Source organism: Lotus japonicus, chromosome 1 (genome assembly GCF_012489685.1).
Source record: "Lotus japonicus ecotype B-129 chromosome 1, LjGifu_v1.2".
NCBI classification, from domain to species: Eukaryota; Viridiplantae; Streptophyta; class Magnoliopsida; order Fabales; family Fabaceae; genus Lotus; species Lotus japonicus.
The window spans coordinates 91806632-91821634 of NC_080041.1; the positions used below are offsets into that span (position 1 = coordinate 91806632).

The 15003-nt window shown below is 37.4% G+C and overlaps 1 long non-coding RNA gene across 1 annotated transcript; it reads left to right on the forward strand.

The window, feature by feature from the left end:
- Nucleotides 1-8747: 8747 nt before the first annotated feature.
- LOC130732225 (uncharacterized) lies at nt 8748-10025 on the forward strand. Its single transcript, XR_009016971.1, has 2 exons — nt 8748-9110; nt 9262-10025. It is a non-coding gene; the product is annotated as an uncharacterized LOC130732225 (long non-coding RNA).
- The last annotated feature ends 4978 nt before the right edge of the window (nt 10026-15003 follow it).

Genomic DNA, 15003 nt, shown 5'->3' on the forward strand with positions numbered 1-15003 from the left:
AAAAAAAAATAATTCACGTTTTTTCCGCTTAAGTTATTTCTTTGGTTTACTAAAGTGACGCCACCGAAATCGGGGTGGTACATTGTGGTATTAGAGCTTAGTCGAGTCTTTGGGAGTCTTTGGGGAATAGGTCTTCTGTGCTAGGTTGTGTGACTCTGCAAAGAGTGAAAAATTGATTGTCTGCCAAGCGATTTTTCGCTTAGAATTGCTTTAAGTTATTGCTTAAATCATATTGTATAGTTATATTAGATGCTATCTTATGATGAGCACTAACTGTTTGTTAATTTAGCAGAACATGGTGAACGCTAACCAACTAGCTGAGATGATGGCCACTATGGCCCAAGCTGTGACTGCACAGGCAAACGATAATGCTATGAGGCGTGCTGCTGAGGAGGCCACGTGATCAGCACCAACGCCAGAGGGAAGTGACAATGGACCAGAACAGAGGCCTGAATGATTTTCAGGAGACAGGATCCACCTAAGTTCTCGGGGGGTACTGACCCGGACAAAGCGGATCTCTGGATCCAGGAGATTGAAAAGATCTTCGGTGTATTACAGACTGCTGAGGGGGCCAAGGTGGGAATGGCAACCTTTCTACTGTTGGGTGATGCTGAGTACTGGTGGAGAGGCGCCAGAGGAATGATGGAAGCAAACAACTTGGAAGTGAATTGGGTTTCGTTTCGTGCTGCTTTTCTGGAGAAGTATTTTCCAGATAGTGCTCGGGACGAGCGTGAGTCGCAATTCCTGACACTTCGTCAGGGTAGCATGTCCATCCCGGAATATGCTGCCAAGCTGGAATCGTTGGCCAAGCACTTTCGATTCTTCCGCAATGGGGTCGATGAACCCTACATGTGCAAGCGCTTTGTGAATGGGCTGAGGCCCGATATTGAAGACTCGGTGAAACCATTGGGAATCACTCGCTTCCAGACCTTGGTTGAAAAAGCCACGGAAGTGGAGATAATGAAGAATAAGAGACTGAACCGTGTTGGAACAGGAGGGCCGATGAGGTCGGGCTCTCAAAATATTCAAGGCAGAGGGAGATTTCAGAGCAGGAGGTCGTATCAACGACCTGCTGGTAGAGGGATTGCTTCAGGATCTTATAGGCCCATGGTGGGTACTGCTGGAGGTTCTGGAGGTCAGACTGTGAACAGGGAGATGACCTGTTACAGATGTGGGCAGCCTGGGCACTATGCCAATGCTTGTACTGACATGAGGCCCAAATGCTTTAACTGTAACAAGTTGGGGCATACTGCTGGTCAATGCAGAGCACCCAAGACAGAACCAGCTGTCAACACTGCTCGTGGGAAGCGTCCTGCTGCTAAGGCAAGAGTCTACACCATGGATGGTGAAGAAGCTGAAGGAGTTGATGGTCTGATCAGGGGAGACTGCGAGATTGACGGTAATCTCCTAACTGTACTTTTTGATTCCGGAGCAACGCACTCTTTTATCTCTAGGGAATGTGCTACTAGATTAAAACTTCCCGTTACTGCTTTGAGTTTCGATCTTATAGTTACCACACCTGCCAAAACTCTGCTTGCCAATACTGCATGCATGTATTGCCCAGTAACCTATAGAGATCGAGTTTACCATGCTAACCTAGTGTGCCTAACTCTCAAGAACCTAGATGTTATCCTAGGGATGGACTGGTTGTCCCACTACCATTGTCTTCTGGACTGCAGCCGAAAGAGAGTGGTATTTCCTGACTCGGATCTTTCCGAGTATCTATCCGCCAATCATATTAGCGTCTCTCTGAATGAAGGATCTCAAGAGTATTCAGTTTTGTTAAGCTCGGAGAGTAAAGGGAATTCAGAAGTGAGTAATATTCCAGTTGTGAGGGACTTCGCGGATGTTTTTCCTGGCGATGTACCTGGTTTGCCGCCTGTACGCGACATTGAGTTTGCTATTGACATCGTACCGGGAACAGGACCGATTTCGATTGCACCATATCGGATGGCACCTGCGGAATTGGTGGAGTTGAAGTCTCAACTTGAGGATCTTCTGTCGAAGGGATTTATCCGACCAAGTGTTTCACCTTGGGGAGCACCCGTCTTATTGGTGAAGAAGAAGGACGGGAAATCTAGACTTTGTGTCGACTATCGACAACTGAACAAAGTGACCGTCAAGAATAGGTATCCGTTACCTAGAATTGACGATTTGATGGATCAACTACGAGGAGCTGCGATATTCTCAAAGATAGACCTGAAGTCGGGTTACCATCAGATCAGAGTAAAGACTGAGGATATCCAAAAGACGGCATTCAGAACTCGGTATGGACATTATGAATATCTAGTGATGCCATTTGGGGTGACAAACGCACCTGCCATTTTCATGGATTACATGAACAGGACTTTCCATCCATTCTTAGATCGATTTGTCGTGGTGTTTATCGACGACATTCTGATCTACTCAAAGAATGCTGAAGATCATGAAGGGCACTTGCGTCAGGTTTTACAAGTGTTGAGAGAGACAAAGCTGTACGCCAACCCTTCTAAGTGTGAATTTTGGCTCGAAGAGGTAAAATTCTTAGGTCATGTGATCTCTAAAGAAGGCATAGCTGTGGATCCAGCAAAGGTAGAGACTGTGTTGTCATGGGAACGGCCAAAGACCGTGACGGAGATCAGGAGTTTTGGCGGTTTGGCGGGATACTATCGTCGCTTCATTGAGAATTTCGCCAAGATCGTTGGACCCTTGACCCAACTTACGAGAAAGGATCAACCTTTTGCATGGACCGAAGTGTGCGAAACTAGCTTTCAGACAATGAAGGAACGTTTGACGACGTCACCTGTACTCGTCTTACCGCAACCAGAGGAACCGTATGAAGTGTACTGTGATGCTTCGCATCAAGGTTTGGGATGTGTGCTGATGCAACATCGGAAGGTGGTGGCTTATGCTTCACGACAACTGAAGACTCATGAGAAGAACTATCCGACTCATGACTTAGAACTGGCTGCCATCGTGTTTTCGTTGAAGATCTGGAGACATCACTTATATGGATGCAATTTCACCATATTCAGTGATCACAAGAGCTTGAAGTACTTGTTCGACCAGAAGGAGTTGAACATGAGACAACGACGTTGGATGGAATTTCTCAAGGATTACGATTTTACCTTACAATACCATCCTGGAAAGGCTAATGTTGTTGCTGATGCATTGAGCAGGAAGATGCATATCTCGTCAATGATGGTTAGGGAGCTGCAACTGCTGGAACAATTTCGGGATTTGAGTTTAGATGTGGGAGTATCCGAGGGAGAACTGAAGTTTGGAATGGTCAGGATTACCAATGGATTGATGGAGGAAATCCGAGACCAACAGTTACAAGATGAATTTTTACTCGGAAAAAGGAATTTGGTAATTCAGGGTAAGGACCCGGAATTCAAGGTAGGAAGTGACAATATCCTGCGGTGTAAGGGTAGAGTTTGCGTACCTAACAACCCTGACTTAAGGAGGTTGATTATGGACGAAGGTCACAAAAGCAAGTTGAGCATTCACCCTAGAATGAAAAAGATGCATCAGGACTTGAAGGTGAATTTTTGGTGGCCAGGAATGAAAAGACAAGTGGCAGAATATGTAGCTGCATGTTTAACCTGTCAAAAGGCGAAGGTGGAACATCAGAAATCTTCGGGTATGCTACAAAGTTTGGATGTACCTCAATGGAAATGGGATAGCATATCGATGGATTTTGTCGTGGCATTGCCAAGGACTCAAAAGGGATATGATTCGATTTGGGTAATCGTGGATCGACTGACTAAGTCGACTCATTTCATACCTGTGAGGACCACGTACAACGTGGAGAAGCTATCAGAGATATATATAGCTGAGATTGTGCGACTTCATGGAGTGCCAACAAGTATCGTTTCCGATAGAGACCCGAAGTTTACTTCACATTTGTGGGGAGCTCTTCATAATGCTTTGGGAACGAGGCTGAGATTAAGTTCTGCTTATCATCCACAGACTGATGGGCAAACTGAGAGAACTATCCAATCATTGGAGGATTTGCTACGAGCTTGCGTGTTAGACAACAAGGGCAGTTGGGATACCCTATTGCCACTGATTGAGTTCACATACAACAACAGTTTTCATACGACCATAGGCATGGCACCGTATGAGGCTTTGTATGGCCGCAAGTGTAGAACACCTTTATGTTGGTATCAAGATGGAGAGAATTTGTTAGTAGGACCGGAACTTCTGCAACAGACGACTGAGAAGATTAAACAGATCAGAGAGAAGATGAAGGCTTCTCAGAGTAGACAGAAGAGCTATGCAGATCAAAAGCGCAGAACTCTGGAATTTGAAGAAGGAGATCATGTGTTTCTGCGAGTTACTCAGACTACAGGAGTTGGTCGAGCAATCAAGTCAAGAAAGCTTACGCCAAAGTTCATTGGACCTTATCAGATTACTCGTCGTGTAGGACCGGTAGCTTATCAGATCGCACTACCGCCTTTTCTATCAAACATTCACGATGTATTCCATGTGTCACAACTGAGGAAGTATATTGCTGATCCGACACATGTTATCGAGCTGGATGACATTGAGTTGAAGGATAACTTGTCTTTCGAGACACCGCCAATCAGCATTGGTGACACAAGGATAAAGCAGTTGAGGGGAAAAGAGATCGAATTAGTGAAGGTTATTTGGAACAAGGACACCGGCGATGCGACGTGGGAGCTGAAGGAAAAGATCAAGGAACAGTACCCAGAACTTTTTACTGAACCATAAGTTTCGAGGTCGAAACTTTCTTTTTGGAGGGTAGTAATGTAAGGCCCAAGTTTTAACGCTTTGGATAAGTGAATAAAATAAAAGAGTTTATTTGATTAAGATAAATTTGTGAAGGAAAAAGGTTCAGGAAAAGTCCAAGAATTATCGAAAAACCGATAAGAGTTATAGCACGACTAACATACGCTTAATCCTAGGTCAAAGGTATTAGTGAATAGTTAATTTACGCTTTAGGACACGATGGAAACTAATTCCAAAAATCCTCAGAGAAATGTTAGAACTTCTCTTTTCCGTCCTTAAACAATTATTTCGATGCGAAATCCTGGAAAGTACGAACGTCAAATTCCAATTCTCGGAAGTTTGCCGAAACGGAATCCCTGATAGTTCGAGAAACCTAAGATCGACAGACGATGAAGACTTTTTCTATTCGGAGCTGCAAATGAAGATTCCACCCGCGTTCTCCTATTTCTTTCGTTAATCCCAATCTTTCTTCAGAAGGAAGTTTTCTCATCCGACGATCACTGCAAAAAGTAGTTTTTCGGGATAAACCGACTTACACCGACTTATGCCGATTTTGGATCTTTTGGTTTAATTCCAAGAATCCTGTTTTGAGTTCTGGAATTCTGTCGCCAGAACCAATCTTAGAATTCGCAGAGGAACGCGCAGGAAAAATCGGAACCGCGAAAAAATCATTTTTCCGCTTTTTCCAAAACCTATAAATAGCTTGAAAATTAGATTTTTTGCAAAAAAATACCCATTTCCCCTCCCCAAACCCGCGAGCACCTAGAGAGAGAGAGAGAGAATCCGGATCTTCGTCGTTTCTTGCCCGTTTGCTTCACCGATCGTCGCTAATCGAAGACCTCGAGGTAGGTAAACTATACTCTCCTTCGAATCGTCGTTTCTGTCCACTTCTCCTACGTCTTTCTGAGTTCAAAATTTTGAGGTTTTTGAAAAACTGTCCAAATAAGCTGATTTCAGCGTCTAAACTTCTTCCCTGCATGCTCCTGAGCGTGTTCTGCGGATTAGATTTTGTCAAATGTCGACGAAATGCTGCCGGGATCAATTTCTACCTTAAATACCCATTTTTCGGTAAAGTCGCAACCTTTAAGCTCTAATCTATCGACTTGGCTTAGTGCTAGTAGGATTTGTCATCATAAACGTCGTTGTGGACGTCTCCATCCAATCTGTTTTTCAAAAATCCAGTTTTGAAATTCTGAGCTAAAAATAATGACCAAACTACCCCTATATCAGTTTTCGATCCGAAAATTTTTCCGAGCCTAGAACCGTCTTAGTTACGGCTTATGTTAACCTAGGAACCAAGTTTGATCGAAGAAAAATCGACCCTCCCAATTAAAGGAAGTGGCCGAGAGCTATATCAAGGGGGGGAAGAATCCGATTTTTCGAAAACTTGTCTTAACGCGTTAGATTGTCGTACCACGGAGGTTGTAGTGTACCGTGTGACCCTAGGACTCTTTGATTGCTGAGTTTCTGACTCTTGGTGTTGATTTCTGTGATTTCTGCTTAAGGTTCTTTTGAGGAGATTCTTGGAGAACAAGGAGAAGAGCGTGAAGGACACTTGGAGGAGGAAGCTGGAAGACCCACCGGTGAGGGCTACTCTCTGAATTACTAGATAATGCTTTAGGGGTCGACAAATTCGACTTGATTTATGTGTTATGCACTAAATTGCTAAATGTCTGAATTGTTCTCTGAGGCTTCGGCCGACCTTGCTGAGTATTTGATGCCATGATATTGTGTGCTAAATGATTCACATGCTACGTGCTACATGGTTAACTTAGGATGTGTTGGAATATGCTGTTTATGCTTTTGGCTGAGCTGTTTTATTTATGCTATTCCACTTATACATGAGATTCTGAGGAGTGAGGATTACGGGCAGGTCATGCCAAATTTTTATGAGATTTTGAGAGAGTTTTAAAGGACGAACGGAGTTCGGACCTTGTTATGTTTTAATGGATCGAGACCTTCTCAGGGAATTATTTGAGATTGTGGGATCTCTGAAAACTCTTAGGAAGTATTATAAGATTAAAATGAAAACTATTTTATCACGGAAAACCCATAAGACATTAATCAATTTCTAAATTCTTTGAACAATAATAATACCCTTAGATAAGAGCTTAGAGCCTGAATATTAGTTTGGGAAATATGAGAAGTGTCGTCGAGTCCACGTTTTGAGGAAATATACAAGTCTTCGAGTATGTTGAAAACTCTTTTGCTCGATGAGCAGTTTAATGTTTGGCTATCTAAAGTTTAGCCGGAGACTATGAGTTTCCAAGTACTTCGGTACCTTTTCGCTCGATGAGCAGTTTATTGATTGGCTATCTAAAGTTTAGCCGGGAACCATGAGTTCCAAAGCATCTTTTCTTCTTTTGATTAATTCATTTTTGTCGCAGAATCGACATTTGCCTTAGGGTATTTTTTTTAGAGACCTTAAGTTACTTAGAACACGTGGCGACGTGTCGGGTGAGGTCGGAGACGTTGTTTGGCTAATCACTTGCATTCATGCACTCATTTTGAGGTTAATACACGGCGTGATACCGGACCTCGGTGGATTCCAAAATGGTCATAAGACCCGGATTTCCATATTTAGGACACTACGGTGGTCCTCAGTAGCAGACGGAATGGCAGACCTACGGGTTCACTGCTAATCTGACTACTTTTGTGTGGTGTAAGAGACACGCGAGCAGGAAGGTACCCACCGTGGCTGGTGTTAGGGCCGCCTCGTTGATGTCCATCCTTCTTCCGGAATGCATTTTGTTACCCAGCATTGCATTTCATGCAACATACATGCTGACTTAGTTGCTGAGTGTGATTGGTACCTGTTTATCATATTTGAGGCATGCTATTTGTTATTATGATTTCTTATATTCATTATGATACTTGCAACCCTAGGAAGTCATCCCTAAAATTATAAGCCTGAGAGGCAAATATTTATTATCCTATATTATATCTGGTTTTATTATTTATATAATTCTTTGGAGTTGACCCTCGCGTCTGCTGTGTGTGTTTGGGCGGACTACGCCATTTGTCAGATGAGTATGGCGGATTGGTTTACGATGGTCAGCCCCTCGGGGGGGACCAGGTACGAGATGCTTGATCAGGACGACCCAGGTGCATGGGTGGTCGACCCCATAGGCCACCGTGCGACCTACACCGGTCGGATCATGGAGGACCGTGTTGACCGATTCGGACGCTTGACGGAGGGGGTGATGAGGAGACACATAGTGAGCTTCAACTTGCCGCCTGGTGTGCATTGTGGACCCGGCTTGGGAGGACCACCACCACCACCATCTTCGGATGAGGAGGACCCCTCTGAGGAGGTGCCAGTGGGTGAGGTTTCGACGGAGTCTAGTCCGTCTACTGTTGCTGCTGTCGTCGCGGATCTCGTTCCGGGCCCCGAGCCCGAGAGGCCAGTGCAGGAGCGCATCAGGGTGGACAGAGAGGGCAGCGTTGTGTATGTCGACCTAGTCGTCCTGGATGTAGATTCGGACGACGACCGCGCTAGCATGTAGGATCGAGTGCTAGGGTGGGCTCCTCGAGTAGGGATTAGTGTAGGAGTTGTGTCGATGCTCTGATCGTCATGTTTTCAGTTTTGGGACAGGGTAGTTCCTGCCGGTAGCTTTTTGTGTGGTTTTCTTATGAAGATCACAGAGAGCTGGTTGGACTAGGGAGGTCTTTTCTTTAGGCCACTGGGCCAATTTGTTCTCAGTTTTTGAGGTAGGGTGTTGCGGACACAGGTTACCTTGGTTTGTACATATTGCCTTCGGGCGTTACTTTCTTCCGTCACCCGTCGCTTGAGGTTACTCGCGATGTGGCTGGTACTAGTGTGGGCATGTATATATTTATGTAGATGTATATTAGTTTTCTTTTACCTTTTGTCGAGAAGTTTATTTTCTTTCAGTCTTTCATTTTATTATCAAAAAAAAATAATTCACGTTTTTCCGCTTAAGTTATTTCTTTGGTTACTAAAGTGACGCCACCGAAATCGGGGTGTTACAGAGAATGGCCATCATTGGCAAAAGAATGTGCTATATATTGGATTAGTTTATATTTGCCTTTTTGGCTAGGGTAAAATTAAAAGGGATTTGTTGAATATCGAGCTAAGCTACAGGTTGAGTTTCAAATGGAAGTTTCAGATATAACACTATTATTCTATTTGTTAAATGCAGCTACTAAACTATCCTTTTATCTGATTCTGACATGATGCATTCACTCATTTCCTTCATGCTTTACCATGAATACGGAGTAACAGAGATTTTGGAGCTTATAATGTCAAGCGACTTAAGCAAGAGATTGAAGCAAAAATCCAGTGCTTGAAAACAGAAGCTGCAATAATATCGAATGATGTGTTAGAGGACAAATGTGTTGTCCTTGAAAGCAAAGTATGATGATATTGACATTGCATGTTATGTTTGGCGTTCGCAAACTCAAACTGTCAATTTTAAAAAGCTTTTTCCTAAAAGCTATTAAAATAATATTGCTATTATTTCTTCCTTGGCTTTTGTGTGAGTTGGAGTATACTTGAATATATAGGTCCATCATTCTTGGTTAAGAAAATAAATCAATTTTGATCTTGAGATTGTCAACTGAAGAAGAAAGAAGCTTAATGGAAGAAGAGAGCAGGTGCCCTTGAAAGAAAGGTATCGTCATATTGACATGCATGTTTGTTTGGCGTTTCCAAAGCCCCAAATCATGGTTTGAAAAAAGTGTGTTTGCATGTTTGTTTGGCGTTTCCAAAGCCCCAAATCATGGTTTGAAAAAAGTGTGTTTCCCATAGCTTTTATATTTATCGCAACATTTCTTCTTGCCTTTGTGACGGTTGGATTATCCTTGAATAGACTATGTTATATTTCCTTCATTCTTGGTTAAGAAAATATATGCCAATTATGTTCTCTGGTGTTGATTGTCGCAAGAGAGAAGCTGAATGGAAGAAGAGAGAATCTGCATTGCATCTTGAAGTTAAGAACCTCACAGAGGTATCCTTTATGAATGGGTTCTGCCCAGGTTAGAGCTGGCTGAGAGAAGAACGGAGCACAGTGCAGGTTGTGCCAAGAAGAAGTCAATGGAAGAGTCATTCACAAGAGGATCATGAAGCTCACTCCTGGAAACATCAAATACAGTACCAAGTCAAGAGCCTAGAGAATGTGCAACTGCATGTGTTTAGTGAAGGGCCTCAAACAGTCCTCTTTGTGACAGGAGAATGTGAAATCAAGCTAGCATTAATTTTAAAGTGATCCATGTTTATTTATCATTAAAAAGTGATATGACATTGGTGAATGTCATATGTTACATTATCACATGCTATTTTTTATCAGGGCTTATTTTGTATGTAATAAGTTATTGCCTCTTACATATATGTAATACCTATCCTTATTTAATTATTTGTTCCTAATTACCTATTTTTGTTCACTTAGTGCTTCAATAAATATCTTTCCCCCCCCCCCCCCCTTATATAATCATCACATATCATGGAGTTTCTTTGCGGAATAGTTATTGCATAAAGCACTCATTTGCCAACAGAGTCTACTAAATCAACCATTTTTTCCTTTATGCTTTCTTGGAATCTCCTAACTTACAACTTATAAATAGCCTTCTGCAGTTACAGATGCTCGCATAAGACATGTGGCTCGAAAACAACTCATATTACGATAAACTTTTTCAATATATATTGTTGGATGGTAGTTTTTTGTGCCTTATATCTGGTGCTAGATGTATACATACTTTCACTTTTTATTAAACTTTTTAACCTATTGGTATGCTCTTCTTTATTTTACACGTTCCAGTTTTTCTTTTACGACAAAAATTAAAAGATATTAAGTCTGCTAAAAAAAAATTAAAAAAAAATGCAACTGATATAAATTATTGTGCAAATGATTTTATTAAATTAGAACATAGGGAAGTTAGCAAAGTTATGGAATCCCAATGGGATTTTAGTGAAGCTTACAATCTATCTATCTATCTATCTATATCTATCTATCTATCTATCTATCTATCTATCTATCTATACTATACTATATATAAAGGGAGAGTTTGTGCAACCTTGGGGGCAAATCTGTCATTCAACAATTAATTCTACAAACTGTGAAAGATGAACATGGATATTTCGGTAAAAATGCATTTTATTTTGCATAAATTGAATCTCAGCCGTTCATTCCATATAACCTTAAAGAGAACAATTGATCCAACTTCAAAGTGTCAAATAATGTCAAAAGAACCTTTCAAATTCTACAATCATATTCACATAAAAAAGTAATATCAAATTTAACGTTTTAAATTTAAACATGAATTAATGTGTGGTTTTTAATAACATTGATTTTTCATATTCCATTAGGTTAATCAACAATTCTTTAACAATCATGCATACTTTTTTTAAAAAATATTTTTATTTATTATCTGAATTTTTGAGCTATATACAAATATGTTATTTTGTTACCACATAATTTTTAATTTATTCTAAATTTTTAGAATTTATGTAGTTTTATTTCTCTTTCAGTTTCGCCATTTGTCAAATCAACTATTTATATTTTTTATACATTTCCTAAAAAATATATATTTTTAATTCATCTCTTATGAAATTGATTTAAAAATTTGAGAACACTTTAATGATTTTAATACTTTAAATAATTCTTGATCTTTCAATATTCTAATTGTTTCAACTTTTTTAAATTAATGATTCATGACTTTTTATTATCCAAAACTTCTCCTCCAATTTTAATTGATTCTAAAATGAATACTATTCAATGAATGGAATGTGGAAGAAAATTGTTGGAGCTTTTCATATCCTTCATAGTTGAGTCTTTAGGTATAAATACTCTTCATTTGTTTGATTTGTCTACATCTTTCCATTAACGCCATCTACATTTTTGGGCTCCAGAGTTACCAGTGACTGCAAATCATAACTCTATGCAGAGTTTCTTTGCTGCTATGAAATTGGTGAGCTACTAGCTTATGTTTTAGGTTTCAAGTTTTGTAAATCCTGCACAAAAAATCAATGTAGTTTTTAGATTGTGTACGTGTTTTGTTTTTTTCTTTATTTTTTCCTTATATTTTTATATAAGGATGTAAGATCACGATTTCCTGAACAATGACTTCATGTTTATCGATTTCATTTTTGCGTGATTTATTTTTTTATTTTTGTGTCAGTATGTTTCCAATATGCATTCTTCATGGTTCAAAAACCAATCCAAGATTTGAAGTCAATATCTTCTTATCTGAGGTCAATTGTTGTTTTCGATCTACTCTCTAAGGTATAATGTAACCGATGTTAAGTTTCTCATGCCAGGCTTGGTGTTAGCCATTAAAAAGTTGTACATCTCAAGGTAGCCAACTACCTAAACTTTATGAAATCTTATCTTATATATAGTTTCTTTATATCATTACTCTTCTTAGTTTAATTCAATCTTTCCATTGCCTATTTGTCATCCTTGAAAAAATTGGTGTATGGCATTCACCAATTTAACATCTAAATTGTCATTGAATAATTTTTTAAAAATTGTTTTGTAGGCTGACAACCCTTTTATTTGGCTTTCTTTGTCAATTGTGAAGGTATGTTTCGTTGAGTGTGATAGATATAATTTATGTCATATTTTGACTCTTTGTCAAATAGAGAAAGATTGTTTCTCAATTTTTATCTTCTTAATGAATAAAAGTTTATGCTTTTGAAAAAAGTTCACTTAGATCTAACATGAAGGCATTTTTTTTTTGAACAATTATATGACAAAAGAACTTCTAACCTTCAAGTTAGATTTTCATAATAAGTGATTTATTATTTTTAATTTTTTTATTAATGATATTTTCTAGACCAAAAATTGAAGGATATTGGTCCTATTTTCTTTTCAGGGTCAAATTCTTATATATACAAATAAAAATGGAATAAACTGATTGCTTTTGTATTGAAAAATATTTCATTAACATGCTTAATCTCTATCAGGAAATATTATTCAATAAAACATCCAAAAGTTAAATCTTAAGTACAGGGGAGGAGAAAAACACAGGAAGATTAAAGAAAACACATTAATATACTATAGGGGTTATATATAAGTTAGAAAATATACTTTAAAGATTGAATTTAAATCTCACCTCAAAGTGTCTGATGATAACACAAAAATAAAGAATTTAATCCACAGATTTTTGCACTTTTGCGATTCCATTCACATAATATTGATTACACACTAATATGAGTTTATGTTGACAAAAAAAAAATTGATTACACACTAAATAAAATAAGTTAACTTTAGTTATATAATTTCATCGGACATGGTAAATACGTTTTTATTTATAGAATATTTTAAGTATTATTAATATTTAACAATTATAGGTATGATTTTTAACATTATATTTGATATGAATGCCAAAACAAACATTGGAATAACCTTTCACTTTCACCAAACTTTATTTTTAAGATCATAGTTAATATTACTATATTAGTAATTAAATAAAAGTCTATGAGCTTTACCTAAAAAATGATCATAGTTAATAATAGTTACACGCCAAATAAATATCAGTTACAAATTTAAATAGACACACATAATTAGTTTTAATTTATAGAATAATTAATTAAACAATAATTCATATTAATATTAATCCTTAAAAGTTGGAGGAGATGATTTTAATATTAAATATGATATCGATGAAAGAATAACCTTCTCATTATCTAACGGTTTCAATCCTCTCATTAATGTCATGCTATATCCTTCAATTTACCTTAAAATATATAAAAAAGTGTTTATTAGTATTTGGTTCATATGAGTTAGGAAATTCCATAGAGCACATAAAGTTAGTTTTGGTTTATTGAATTATTAGTTAAATAAAAATTAATATTAATATTAATCCATAAAAGATAAAGATAGTGGGTTTAATATGATATCAATGTAGAAAATAACCTTCTCATTATCCCTTTTCCCTGAAACTATATAAGTATTAAATTAATGGTTTTTAATTTTATTAAAACATTAATTATTTACCTTGAAATTTTTGTAAATGAGTGTATTATTATTTAGCTCATTACTATTTAGTTCATATACTTTAGGGAATTCCATAGGTCACAATTAATATGTTTTGATCTAGAGAATTATTAAGCAGTTATTAATTAATATTAATATTAGAATATAAAATTAAAGGTGGTGGTTTTAATACTAAATATGATATCACTCTAAAAAATAAAATTTCCACTAACCGACCCTACAACTATATAAATTAGCAGCAACGCTCATTCAAAATGTGCAGTTCATATAGTCTGCGTTTACATATTTGCATTGAATTAAGGCTCGAACTTTTAGTCATTTTGCAAGTGCATATACCCAGATGCTAGATACTGATTTTTTAGCTTAGAATGTCTAAATGTGCTATAACTTGCTCTTTGATTTTGTAATGATTTCCTATTGATTCCATCCTACTTAATATTGGACAGTTTCCATGGTTTACAAATAGGTTTATTTTCATGTTTTTTTCACGATAAAACAAAACTTCCAAATTTATGATTTTTTATATCTAAATTTAATTTAAAGCTTTTAATTCATAATTTCTTTTGATAAATGTAACAAAAGTAACACAGATTTTGACAAATTATAGGCTATAAAAAAGTTAATATTATCTAAGGTTATTGCTAAATTTTACAAAGAGACTCATTCATTTCAAAGAATAAGAAAAGTATATAAATTTATATATGACACATTCAAGGACGTGTGCTATACTATGAGTTTACTTGAAGATGATAAAGAATACATTGATGAAGTAACAGAAACTTTGCATTGCGGCACAACAAACAATCTTATAAAACTTTTTGCTACATTACTATTATCATATATGCTTTTAAGGGCATAATTTGTATGGAAAGAAACCTGAGAGTATTTAAGTGATGATATTTTACATATAGACGAAGACTTATTACGCAACGTAGTGGTAAGTACATATTTAATCCAAGCTCATACAAAAAAAGTCAGGATAAAAACCAAAAAAAAAAAAATGTACGGCTTCTACAAAATAAAAACAAATACATTCATCACTTGAAAAAGAATACAAATTTATGTTTAATAATATCTAAAATTAATTTTATTTTTTTAACTCATAATAAATTTTCTATCAATAAACATAAAAAAAACACAAATTTAAAAAGAAAAAATATACACGATAAACACAAATGAATAACCCCGTGCATCGCACGGGTAAAAGTACTAGTTAGTAATAGATATTATAGAAGTATATTATATATAATAATTTAACTATCTTTTTAATACTTGTAAGAGCTTATATTTTAGAAGTTAAAAAAAATATGAT